Raw genomic sequence first — 14,361 nt, forward strand, 5'->3', positions numbered from 1 at the left:
CATGCCAGGCCAGCGCCGGTGGCCCTGGGTCCAGGTGCGATGGTGCTATGACAGGGATGACACCCACAAAAATACCGTTTCCTCTGTAAAAAGGGCGCGTTTTTAAAAAGAGGTTCCTCCCTGGTCCAGTATGGCCCTCATAGCATGATCAAAGCCTTTCCCCTTCTGCTCAAGGTGTTTTTTTTGATGAGAAGTCTGTTTACCATTTTCCTTTTTTAATATTTTCAGACTTCATCAGGCCAGTAGTGCCTTCTCTCTTGCGGTGACCGGCAGTGACCCCCCTTCCGAAGACAGGCCTTGGGAGACGGGGTCAATGGGAGGTTTTCAGCAGACCTCTCCGACACCACATCTGGGGGTTAGTTTGAAGGGATCGTTCCTCTTTTATGACTTTCCATATGGAACATTTTTATACATTGCTTGGCGTGCGCCTCTTCTCCTCTGACTCTTTAAAATAAACTCCATTCACTCTTTTAGCACAGACAGCCAATGAGAAAAAAACACACAGCTACGATACCAAGTGGCCCTCTAAGGCCAAAGACAGTAACAGCTTTTTGATGACAGAATCAAAGTTGAAACTCTTAAGCTTGGAGCACGCTACAGATCGGCTCTGATCACAGCCAGTGTGCATCTTCGTTCAGACAGAGAAAAGGGGAATCCAGCACAAAATAGGGGTGAAAAAGAAATCTTGTGCTTTTCCTATAGGCATAGTCAGAATGGACTGTGGTCTGAAAGTGCTCCTCCCCACTATCAGAATACCTCAGAAGATATGAACTGGACAGACCGTGTTAGGACATCCACATGTTCACATCGAACACATGTTGTGAAAAGACATATGTGGTCCTCCAGTTGTGCTGATTTATTGCAAAAGTGTGGGGGGGGTCTATAGGGACCTCTTCCTCACGGCTCCTGATAGCAGGCACACCTAAATGAATAGCCAGCACACGCCTCGCACCGGTGTGTGTGAGATAGACAACAGTAACATCTGAAAGCTCGCTGGCACGGCCTCTTTCCCGAAGGTTACGCCCTAAACTCCCCCTAATGCTCCTCCATCTGTTTTTCCTGCTTCTCCCGGTCTGTCAAGGTCTTTAGCGTCTTTACGGGGATGAGCTGTGCCTGTCAGGGGGTTTCGGCTGGGAGACCAGCGGTCTGATGCGTTTACAGGTACCGGTGGCGTCGTGGCCCAAAGCCTCCGGCCAGGACAGTAAACTCCACGGGCTCAAGTGTGATTCACTGCAGCCCGACAGGACTCTGCAACACGCCCCTGACCCAGCGTCCAGGCCCAGTTCTGGCTCCCCAGCACCCTCGTCTGTCTCTGCAACACTGAGTGCATTTCCATTTCCATCCATTTACTCACGCCTGCGATAATGACTGAAAAAAAGTGTGCAAGTGTGTGTGTGTGTGTGTGTGTGTGTGTGTGTGTGTGTGTGAGAGTGTGAGAGAGAGAGAGAGAGAGAGAGAGAGAGAGAAAGAGATTGAGAGAGTGTGCCTGTGTGGAAAGAGCCCTTCTGTGTGTGTGTGTGTGTGTGAGTGTGTGTGTGTTGTGCAAGTGTGAACAAGAGACAGAGTGGGTTCGCATTTGCGTGGGTTTGTCAAGACAGAAGTAAAGGCGACAGGAAGTTAGCTTTGACTTCTAAATCTTATCAGCAGTGAGAAAAAATAAACAGGGCCAAACTGTCAGGTCAGAGGAGACGGGAGGTGCTCGACCCCTGATTCATCAACTGTCACCCCCCTGTAAATTCAGCACAGAGGCCTGGCTGAGGCAGGGTGGACTCTGATGTCCCAGCCTCTGCTGCCCTGTCAGGGGGAATATCAGTCACTCTTCTCACCACGTGAATCTGTCGCACTGAGCCGTGAACTTCCAGGCCAGCACAGATAGACTGCTGACACCTGCTGCTGACTGCACACAATTATCAAGGTGTAAACAGAACTTGCATATGCACACGCAAATGCACACACACTCTGTCTTTCATTCATACTTGTATGCCACACACGCACACACACACACACACTGTAGCGAAGCGCGAGAGCAGTCACCCCACCTGGCCTCGAACCCGGGTCTACAGGGTACCAACCATGCCACTTTGACCACGACGCCAAAGAGCTTGGCTCATTGGTATGGCAGTCAGAGCGCATACTCAACTGCAGTGACGGCACTCCCGTCATACTGCCCTACCCTTCAGGAAGCACGCCCATGCGCTTCACGCACCAAGGCATCCCTCACGCATTCCCTTGCCATACTTCTCCCATCCCAGGGTGCCCCACTCACCAGTGCTTCACCCATCTCTGGGGTCCCTCACACACCGGGGTCAACCGAAACTGGGGGTCCCTCGTACAGCTCACACACCGGGCATGCCTCTGATGGCCTCGGGGCAAGCCATCCCACTGCTGACACCATTTGTAGCGAAGGGTGAGCACAGTCACACCACCCGGCCTCGAACCCGGGTCTACGGGGGTACCAAACATGCGACCTTTGCCAGGCTCTTTGGTATGGTAGTCAGAGCGCATACTCAACCGTAGTGATGGCACTCCGTCACACACACACACACAAACACACGCACACACACAAGTGCTTTTGGGGAACACAGGCACACTCACTCTCTCACTCTAAAAATGCTCTCTTTTCACAGTCTCTCTCTCTCACACACACACACACACACACACACACACACACACACACACACACGCACACACAGACACACACAAACTCGCAGACACATCTCTCCCTCTCTCCATCTTATTCTGAGTCAGTAATTCTTAATAAAAATGGATTCACATCATATCAGCAGATAAGAAAGGGATTTGAAAATACATTCACTAATACAAAATAGCAATGTTGAGGAACTTCTGGAAAATGAGAAATTCCTGAATTTTCACGCAATATATTTTAATGAGAAAAAAAAACATTTTCAGCTCAGAACCAACAAAAAATACACTGGCATTCTGTTCATTCTGAAGGATCCACAAGCGGGCTAAGGCCAAAGATTACCTGCTTTTACACTTATTTCAGAAGAGCAGAGGGACTCATTTTTCCACTGGACTCTTGCACATCTGCAATCATTTACTGTGCATGCATCGGTGATATTCGCTCAGGGTAGGCCCCTGCAAAGCTGTGACCCTCGGCCTAAAATCTAATCATGCACTTCAGTGTGCATGCTTGCTGAAGTGCTGTTACAGCCCTCAAACAGCGAGATCTGCTGGGATAATAGGTGGACGGACGACTTACGTTTAGACTTTCTGTTTAAGTTCAGTTTAGTTTCTTTCACGCAGTCACTGGGCATACGGCCAAATTTCTAAATTGATTTTTTTGTTGTTAGTTTCATTACACACACACACACACACACACACACACACACACACACACACACACACACACACACATAGATGGATTGGGAATGAATTATTCCAGCATTTATATTTCAGCTCATTATGAGCGAAGGAAAAAAAGTATGTTTCTAAGTACATTTCAAAATGTTCGAAAATGTTCAAAATGTCCCTAACTTAAGTATTACTGAGGTTTTGAGAAGTCTGAAACTATACTGAAAAGACCACTCGTACAGACCATGTCTAAATAACTTGTAATGGTACACAGAGGAAAACCCAGGGTAAATATTACTGCGGTGATGAGACGTGTGAACGCTTGTAATCGACATCACAGAGCGTAACGCCTCTATTGTTGAATAAACAGCCTGTCTTAGGCTGCTGTTGACACTTTGAGGACGTTGCTGATAACGGGCGAATGACCTCCTGGGGAAGCGGAGCTGGAGACAGAGATTATCGCGGACAGATATAGGCCGAGGCGGCTTAGGGGCTCACTCATGTTACAGCCGCGGCAGAAATTCCACAGCTGAGAGCGTAAACCCAGGCACAGCCAGCTTATACCATCCAGACGGCATCCCAGGCATGCTGAGCCCAACCTGCGACCTCCGCGGCCCCTGCGAACCACGCTACCGCACACACACACACGCACATGCACATGCGCATACACACACAGACCCGCATACACACAAACACAAACACACACACGGATACATGCATACAGCTGGATTCAGTCTATTCCTGCACCCTCTCCCTGTGCCACCTGTGCACCTGTTCCTGGGTTGCCACGCGTGTCACGGTGGTGTTTGGTAAACACAGGGTTAACCCCTTCGCTCTGATGCAGAACAGTGTGGGAGCAAGGGACATTGATGTAGTGTGGGAGTTGCTGTCATTTCAGTACTTTCAGTACACCCTCACGCCAAGGAAAGCTTTAAGTATATATAAACAGAATTTTAAATTTAGTAGTTCAGCTAGTAAACTGCTAGTAAAAAGTAGTTTAGTAGATTCAAAAACATTGGTTCCTTTTCTGATGATGATGCACCGGATACTGAGACAAATTGCAGAACAAGTATGGGAGCTCCGCACCATCGCCAGCCTGACTCCCACCTCCATCGTTAGATAAACCCACATGCTCCCACAGCGTCCGCAGCTCCCAGCGTAAGCCTAAAGGAAACTCTTTTTGGATATTTCAGCTGGAGAGACCGCGGGCCCGGGCGGCCCATTCCACACATTCTCCTGCGAGGGGCCGGGCCGCTCTGCCCTTGGAGGAATGTGTAGGCGGAGGGCAGCCCGTTCAGGCGCTGAGACCCAGAACACAGAGCACAGAACAACGCGGCACGCGGGACCACAGAAGCTTGATGTTACAGCGCCGGCTCCACACGCCTCTCAGAATGCCCAAGCAAGGCCTCCCCGCAACAGGCTGCTCATCCATACGGACACCCAGACCACAGGGGATGTGTGTGTGTGTGTTTGCGTGCGTTCATGCTTGCGTGTATTTGCATGTGTGCCTGTGTGCGTACATTTCCATGTGTGTTTATATTTGTGTATGTGCATATGCTTGTGTGTATATAGTGTGTGTGTGTGTGTGTGTGTGTGTGTGTGTGTGTCTGTGTGCATTTGTGAATGTCAGTTGCCTCCATCACAAAATAATGCATAGCACCACTTTCTTTAGCAAACAATGCCACAGAACCTGCAGCTGTACAGTCACTACTGATCAAGCCTGCATGGACCTCTAATCAATACTAATCTAGTGATCTGCACACAATTAAAGTGGTTTATTTTACTTTGCTATTTGCCTTGTGTGTTACTAATATCATCTGTGGTTTATCTGTATCTAGTTTTTTGTTAAATCCGAATGAGCTTCCTCTATCAGCAGATAGCACTCTACTGATAAGAATCACTGCGGAAAGCAATATATTGCCAACATTTATTGAACCTCTTAGGAATAACCTAAGGAAAATGCTATACTAATAAAAGTCAATTATTATTGGAAAAAAATGTGAACTACATCAAAGGAGTATGCTGTAATCACACAAATATGTTACCACAAGTGATAATATCACTGCAATTATCAACTGCTATTGTGTCAGTGAAGCACTCTCTGGTGAGATATTACCACCAGATAAGGTACCAGATAAGTACCATCATTTCCTCTGTGCAGAAACTACTGATATTACCAAACATTATCTTTTTTGGATAGAGTGGAGTGAATCGGACCTCGAAGTCAAACGTTATCTGTCAGCACCATCTAGTGGTATGATCTGGAAGTGCTATAGGCTATGTGGTCACAATCACACCCTGACTCTTCAGACCAGTGTGTCCTTGGGCCACATCACGCATGCTGACATTACAGCTGAGCTGGGATGTCTGAGGGTTGAGAAATAGAGGGGAATAAGTGACATTTTGGGAAAAATAATTATTAAATATGGAATGAAAACTCTTAATGACATCTATCTGCTGGCAAATGGACAAATCTGAAATCTTCAACTGCATTGAATTACATGGGAAAGCAAAAAAGACCCAAAATGGGTGCTAAAGGTAGAAATGCAGAGACATAGACGTCTTTACGCTGGGGACGCTGGGGACGCTGGGGACGCTGGGGACATGTCGTGGCCCATTAGCTAGGTGTGAACACGTCCAACCCGTCGTTGTCCCCAGCACTTTCCAAAATAAACTGACACCCATGTGCAGAGAAGAGGGATTTATCTTCACTCTGGACAAATACAAACATCAACCATATTGGGACATCTACAAGAGTCTGCATGCAAATAACAGCTCTTTTTGTTTGTTTTTGAACATTTTATGCATTCACATTACATTGTTGCTCAGTCAGTGCTGATCAGCTACAAAACACTTGCTTTTAATGTAGTGTAGTGAACACTTTCACTTTCAAATTTTTGGTGAAAAAATGCATTTTTGCAGGTATGTGTGTGCTAATGTGAAGATAAACCTCTCGTTTTTAGCCCACCATACTTGATAACGTCTGCCTCATGAACAAATATGTGGCAGCTGTCACCATAAATTAGTCGTTCAATAATCACAGGCACTGTGTAACTAATAACCTTTACTGAAGTTGAGTATCTGCCTGCATTGCCAATTTGTTTGAGCAGCTCAAATAGTTTCAGATAAATCACAGACACAATCACTCTTTTGAGAAAGGAAAAAAAAAAACAATTTCATAAAACCATATCTGTAACAAATCACTAAGAGCAGATGCTTACTAAATGATGTCAGATGTCAAATGATATCAGTGTTCAATTAGCAGTTCAATCACACGTAATTACAGTGGAGCTCAGCTGAAACGGAAACGGCCTTAAACGTCGTTGTCACCATGGGAGACTCAGTGACAGACTCACAAAGGTGACAGCAATAAGAATGGAGGTTCAAAACTCTCACTCTGCGTGCGGTTAAGTACCAGTCTATTATGAATAGTTATGGAGATCAGGTAATTGTTCTGTCTCTGTAAAGCGGTGGTGGCCAAACTGTGGCTCTGGAACCTTATGTGGTCTTCTAATAATAATATTCTAATAATTATATTAATTCTGTGATTAAAAATGTCATTTTTCTTATGCAAAGATGTTACTGTTAAGAATGGAACAAAATGTTCCTAACTTCCTTCTTTCAAAAGGAAGTGTTCCTACCTTGAGAAAATCATATAATCATCAACAAACAATATAATCATCATTGTTTTTGTGCCTGTCACAAAAATTAATCTTTAAAATTACACTTTCATACACAGCACTGAGGATAGAGTACAAATGCAGTTACCTCTTGTGTCCAGTAGGAGGTGCTTGGCCCTCGGGTGCTGTCTCGTGCTTGTCGTCGTTCCCTCAAAGCAAGGACAAGTTCGGAAGGATTGTCAAGAGTGCTTTGGTTTTCATTTCTCCATTCATTAGCTAGAAAGGAACAGCAAGGGACAGTGATGCTTTGTGGGAGTTGCTGCCATATCAGTACCTTCAGGACACCCTTACTCCAAGGAAATATTTAAGTACACGTAAACAGACCTTAAAACTTAGCAGTTTAGCTAGTAAACTACTAAAGTAGTTTAGTAGACTCAAAAACATTGGTTCCTTTTCTGATGATGCACTGGATACTGGGAGAAGTTGCTGTGTCAAAATGGCAAGGAAATGGCAAAGAAATGTCAGATCAGTATGGGTCTTTGCCTGGCATTCTCCTGAACACTTCCCCCGGGCAGGAAACTGTGGAAGCCATGATACTACATTGCTAGCAACACTGGGGAGGAATCATGAAATAGCTCAGTGTGGGTCTTCTGAATCCTTTTTTGTGTTTCAGTGTTTTGTCAGGATCCCGAACCAATCTAGAGCCAGTCTGAAACCTGAACAGAATGTTATTGAGAGTTCGTCTTTTTGTTAGGGAGCAGCAGAAAGGATTCTGACAGATATGAACGGTGCTGTTATTTTGTATGAATGACAACAATTCTGATAAAACAAAGTTTGTAATGTATAACATGTCCTGCTACCCTATTTAAATTTTCCATTTTTTCAAATGGTTTAGATGTCAAGAACATTCGTACAGGACATCATTGCTCAAAAGAGGCCTCACCATTTCGGTCAAGCCCCCTGGAGGACAACCGATTGGTCAGGCCGCTGGAGGGAAAAAGGACCGGACCACTGGCGGAGGGAGACGTGAGGGGTGTGGCGAGGCTCTCCGCCTGGCTCCCCGATCTGGGCCTTTGGTTTCCAAGCTTGAAACATAAAAACAGAGCTTTGATCAAATTAGCATCTGTGCTCAAATAAATGAATGGCGTCAGTGCAATGCTGGAGGCAATCCTGCTTACTGCACTGACACCTATGTATTCATTATTGAATCAGTGCACCTTACTGAAGATAAGATGGGAATATGATAGTGCCTTGGTTCAGTTGTAGTATTACACTAAACGTTTGCTCAACAGACACATTTATGTAGAGTTACCTCTTTAAACATCCTTGGTTTTAGTGTGGTAAACCCAGTGTCTGTCTGCTCACCTCATCAATGTCGCCGCTCCACAGAGCGCTGCGCTCCTCCGTCTCCCTCGAGCAGACGGGGGCACCTCTCACCTCCCCTCTGTCAAGGCCCGTCCTGTCTGGCTGTCTCAGCGTCTCGGGTGTCTGTCTGTCCGCGGGAGACAGGCTGAACGTCCTCTGGGCCTCCTTCAGCTCAGCGAGCGTCACTCCCTGTAAGACATCCCAGTGATTCCGGGGTGGCAGTGTAGCACAGCGGTAAGCAGAGGAGCTTGTAACTGAAAGGCTGCTGGCTCGATTACCTGCTGCAGCACTGCTGCTATACCCTTAAGCTTCCCAGAGATGCCTCAGTAAATATCCAGCTGTATAAATGGATAACATGTAAAAACTATAACCTATGCAAGTTATTTTGGATGAGAGCGTTGCTAAATGCCGATAATGTAGTTATTCACTGCTGCACCACTTCAAGCGCTGCCCAAAAATAGTACCAGGAATTCAAAGCCATTCAGTCCAATGTGAGTGCTGTAAAAATGCAATTTGCCTCATAGAGGCTATTTTTCATTAGTGGGGGAAATCTTTTCATGACTTTTCATAATTTTCCTGATTAAATGAAGAGGGCATTTCCAATGGAGTGCTTTTTAACACAGTTCCATTTTTTTCCTCATTAAGATATTCCTAAATTAATTTTAAGAAATGCTGTGTTTGACAAATGAGTCATAAAGGAAAGTTCTTATAATGATCAGAAAAAAAATAATGTGTACAATTAATTAAGATAAATGGTCTCAATACAAGAATTTTTGTTTACAAAAAAAAGCAGCCATGCATCATAGACTTAGACCACTCTTTTTGTAGAAGACAACTATCCACACTGTCTATTTTTATTAGCGAAAACTGCACTGTTATTGGTGTGCGTCAGTTTGAATCAGTATATCCATTCACTTCTGTGCTGTGTTTAACTGATAAGTGTCTTTTGTTCTGGGCTTAGCGAGGCGTTGTAAGACTGCATGGCAGTAATGCAGTGGCCTGTTTCACAATGAACCGACCCCTCGGACACCCTGTGACCCCCAGGCTTCAGGGCCGTCCCACACGGCACACTGTTGATCTGCATTAGACCCATTTGTCCTTTGACTTTTGCTAAAAGGATTGTACATTACACCTGCACATTACTTATGCTTTGATGCTCCATGTCCTCCTGTCAGCCCTGGTCTTTTACCTGCGTGGATCGCCGGGTCTGCCTCGCCTGTCGAGACCGCGCCTTTCTCAGAGACTCAGCCTCCTCGTCCCTCACCGGCGTTAGGTATGACCTGGTGACAAGAGAGGAGGGTCTTGGCAGAGCTATTGAGCATGACATCACAAACAACAGAGCTTTCCCAAATCAGAACCGTCTGTAAAGGTTTACAATTAGCTGCCAGGACCTGGCAGTTTGCTCATGGCACGGAGAGGGCATATCGCAAATATGATTAGAGCGCATATCCGTTTGGACACAGACAGCCTGGTCCTGACACCTCCTCTACACAGCACTGGCTGAGGCGATGACACATGAATGACACATGACCCGCGGCACGAGGCAATGTCAGGCGCGCCTGATGAGGCAAAAGGGCCACTGGAACGAGGCGGAGCTCTGAAAGGAAGCTGCATACGTGCCACAACTCCGCTAAACACACAGCCATCTCGTCTTTCAAACATAACTGATTTCACACAACTGACAAATGCGTATCAGAGTCTGCAGAGGTCACAACCGTTTCCAATTCAGAGTTGAACACATAGCCTGCTTGCTATATATGAAAGCCCAACTATATTTATTGTATGAATTTGGCAATGGGTAAAGCAGTTTCTAAACCATGGTCATTTAGTTGACCGGGTTATTACAGATCTCTTAACTAGTGTTATACATAATTGAACTGGAACTGAATTTGTTTTAAGGTCTTTTCCCTTCAAGGAAAAAGAAAATGCTTTTATGTCAGGATCTGGACACTGTATGCACTTCTACATTTGGTGATTTTTTCCCCTCAAAACATTAGTACTTTCAAATAACACATATCAACAGATTATGCACAGCGAACCTTTGGAACACAGTGTTCCACCCATACACATATCACAAAATGACTACCATTTCAATTACTTAAAAGTCATTCTGTGCAGGTGTATACTTACAAGAATGTTTTCTGGGTTTATGAGAATATGCAATCAAATTGTAAGCTTTGAATCTCTTACATCACTTCTTCAAAGTAAATTGCAACTGTCTATATGTAACACAGAGATTCTTGTTCCCTGTGAAGCAAGTATGTAGACAGGAGCATGACCAAAGGGCAGATATGCTGCCTCCAGGTCATGCCCTTATAGGGTGGGATCCCTGCAGAACGAGACCAATTGAACACAAACCTGCACAACCAGCAATGCTACTGTGATTATAGGCTTTCTGCTACAGAGGCTTCCTGACTGGATCTAAGACAATAACTGGCAAAAGCTGAGGTCAACTATGAGAGAAGGAAGCAGTGATTTGTACATCTTAACTATCCTATAAAGGCCTGAATTTCACAAAATATTGCATATTGAAGTAATGCATGTACAGCAGGTGTGTGGGATTTAATGACTTACTCTGGAAATTGCAAAATAGTAATGTATATTTTGAAGATACCTGCATATTGCTGAATCAATGTTTTTACATGAAAGTAGAAAAAAATGCTTTAATGTGATATTGTTTCCCTTCAAGATTGCATCAGTAATGTTTGATATGCAGCAACAAACTTCACCCATTTACGTTTTTTTTTCTCCCCCTCGAATGAAGGTCCTAACAGAACTATTAACAAAATTCTTCACATTAAGTTTGAACAGACTGATATTTGACATTTGCCATAAAATCAAGTTATACAGACATTGTTCTTTTGCAGACTGGTTTTTCATACTAAGATCTGATATTGACATTCATATTGATATAGGCATCAGCTTATGGTTGTCATTTGAAAAGAAATGCCACAATAGGCATACTCCCCGCTGATCCTGTGCAAATTTGCTCTGACAAAATGTATTGCTGTGTGCAGCACGAAGAGGATGCACCAGTGCTCAGTTCTATAGCGAACAGAAGGCGAGACCACAACTTCCCCTGCAGTTTATTTTCAAATGTGATAGACAGGATGGCAGTCCAGTCAGATCAAGATTATAGTGAATAACTATGAGGACTGTGACATCAGCTAGTAGGGCTGGAAACATCCAATCAGGTTGGGAATTGGTAGCTCAATATTATTCTGTCTTCTTCCTTTGTTTTTAACACAGAAATAACATTACTGATATACCTTTCTCAAATAAGGTTTGGCCGTGGCAAAAGTGGCTGATGCAGTTTTGCATGTTTCTTTCAATGAATAGATCTCTTGCTGTCACAGTTAGCTACAGTACGTACTGAATACAAATCCCAAAATTCTATTAGGAGCTAGCTCATAAATTTGAGCAAAAACAGCTTTTGACAAACTATTCGTTAACAACACAGCACATTCCCCCCATTACATCACAGATGATGTACGGTCTAGTCTTTCACAGCATATTAAGAGTTAAAACCGGGTCCTACGGTGGGACCGGAAATCATATTTTTCCATTATGACCAATTGGATATTCCCCTCATCAGCAAACGCAGCACATAATCAATAGATATTCGATGACGGCCCCCTGCAGTTGGAACGGTCGGCTCTTGGAACACAGGAAATGGCTGCTAGAGCACTCAGTCCAATGGCACCTGTAAGTCCTTAGCGTGGCTCTCCTCGCGGACGGGCTTTTACAGGGGTATCGATCGTCTGCTGGGAGCGCAGCACCCGGCCTCCCAGAAGAGAGCCTCGGCTGACAATCAGCCCATCACTCTCCTGCATTATTCATGCTTAGGAGACCCGAGGTGCATTTCCTCCTCCATATCACTCTGCAAGCATCACTTCAAAGGCACATTTATCTCAAGGACAGCTTCCGGATTATCACCCTCAACACACATCAGAACAGAACACTTTTGTATCTCACACACAAATAATGAAATCAGCAGAAACACATACAAAATAAAACAAAAAATATACTACAGGACAATAATAAGTAATGGGGGGGATCATATAAAGGTACTTGCTGCTAACGTTTCTAAGGATCAGGGGATACAATATGAAATTACAATCAATTTATTACTGCAAACGTGTTAATAATACTACAGTTGTAAACAATCATCTGAGTATACAATAACAATGTTTAAGAAGTATTAGTAATATGGCGGAAACAGTTCTTTATTAATAACTGACAACTTTAGGAATTTAGATCAAATCTCAGTTGGCTTTGAACAATTTAACTGAAACTTTAATTGCTCAAAGCTGACTGAGATTTGGTCTAAATTCCAAAGTCATATTGCATATGTACACAAATGCCAAACCAAATAATCTAAATAACAGTGAAAACACATTTCCTCATTCTCATCTTTTAAAATCAACCTCCTGAATGGAAGAGAAAATACTTAAAAGTTATATCCTTTGGACTGTAAATAAATCCTATAAAAGTAAAAAAAAAAATATCCTGACTTATAGCTCATGTTTTTTTTTCCCCCAAAAAATATCCCATCAAAAATGGACCCCCCCCCTTTGCATTTTAGTTTCTTCAATATCCATTAAGGCTGCTCTGAAGAAAACACTAAAATAATTCAGCTAGGCAAGAGAACAACTGTGCTGCAACAATAATTCCCCACTTAGAACAGTGCGATGCCGACACCTTTATTTCAGTCACAAGCACAGGTCAGTTACAAATGACCCACACCACAAGTAAAGCAAGACCCCATACCATCCTCCCAAACAGGTATTACAACAGGTGAAACAAAGGTACAAAGCAAACCCATACCCTCTGTTAACTGTCTCAACTGTTCCAGCAGAGAGGTGCGGTTACAGACCTCACAGTCACACACACATAAGCGCTGTACCGGCCTGATTAATTAGCACAGCCCAGACGAGCACTCGCTGTACATCAGGGGGCCCTGGCAAACCCAGGCGCGAGTTCTTCAGCGCCCCAGATGCGACGGCCGAGCGCTGCGCGGCTCCCGGCCCCGCTGCGGGGCGCAGCGATGCAGCGGGAGCAGGGAAGAGCGGCAGCGAGAAGCACTGTACCTGGGCAGGCAGGCTTGCATGGTCGCAGCTGAAGGTCAGCGGCTGGGGGGGCTGAGGAAGGAGCGCCGGGGAGAGACTGCAGCGGCAGGAGGGAGCGGCCGTGTGTGTGCGCGGGACGCCCGGGGAGGAGGAAGAGAAGGAGAAGGACCTCCTGTCCCATCCCATAGCACCCCGCCCCACCCCTCCCCTCCCCTCCATAGGCAGTCAACAGCCAGACTGGCGAACGGGACGCCGGGCACTGATACGCTATCTTCGAGTGTCCCATGCACACTGCCCTGTGCGTATTTAAAGGGGCCACTCGTCAGCTCCTCCTGCTCCTCCTTCTCCACCCTTCCTCGGAATTAAAGCCCTGTCAAGTAAGCTTCTCCTCGCAGGGGAGCGCTAAGTGTTTCAGCCTATTTAATACTCTCCGGAGGGCAGATCAGCACTCTGACAGCCGCCAGGCTTAGCTCCCCCCTCCGGCTTCTGGAGACACTTTTACCCCTTGTTCTCAACTGTACCAACTCGCTGCCTCAGAATCACAGGAACAGAACAGAGCAGACACAAAGTGGAGAGGAATATGAAGAATGACAAATAAAATACTTTCAAAACTCAGATGTGAATGGGGTGAAATATCAAGGGATAAGACCGCACTTTTTCAGATATTGATAAAGGATTCTGAGAAGCACTTCGTCCTTCTCGTGGCTCTCTTCCCTTGATATCCATCTTCGTCTCGAGTTTCCTTTTGCTTCTTTTAGCCTCTGGTCCTTTCATACCTCTTGTAGATGGAGAATCTGTCTCCCTTGGGAAATAAGAGTCTATCCACTCTTGTAAAACAGCACACTTTTCAAGCTCTTTTAGGTCGCAAGAACAGACATTTTTATACGTGTACGTTTGCCATTTATGTCCCATGCTGGCAAAGTCTCTGCAATGGAATTTAATCGGTACAGTTTGCAGAGGTATTGGGGAGAAAAAAGTGGGTTAAGACAAAT

This window comes from Megalops cyprinoides, chromosome 7 (genome assembly GCF_013368585.1).
Source record: "Megalops cyprinoides isolate fMegCyp1 chromosome 7, fMegCyp1.pri, whole genome shotgun sequence".
NCBI lineage: Eukaryota > Metazoa > Chordata > Actinopteri > Elopiformes > Megalopidae > Megalops > Megalops cyprinoides.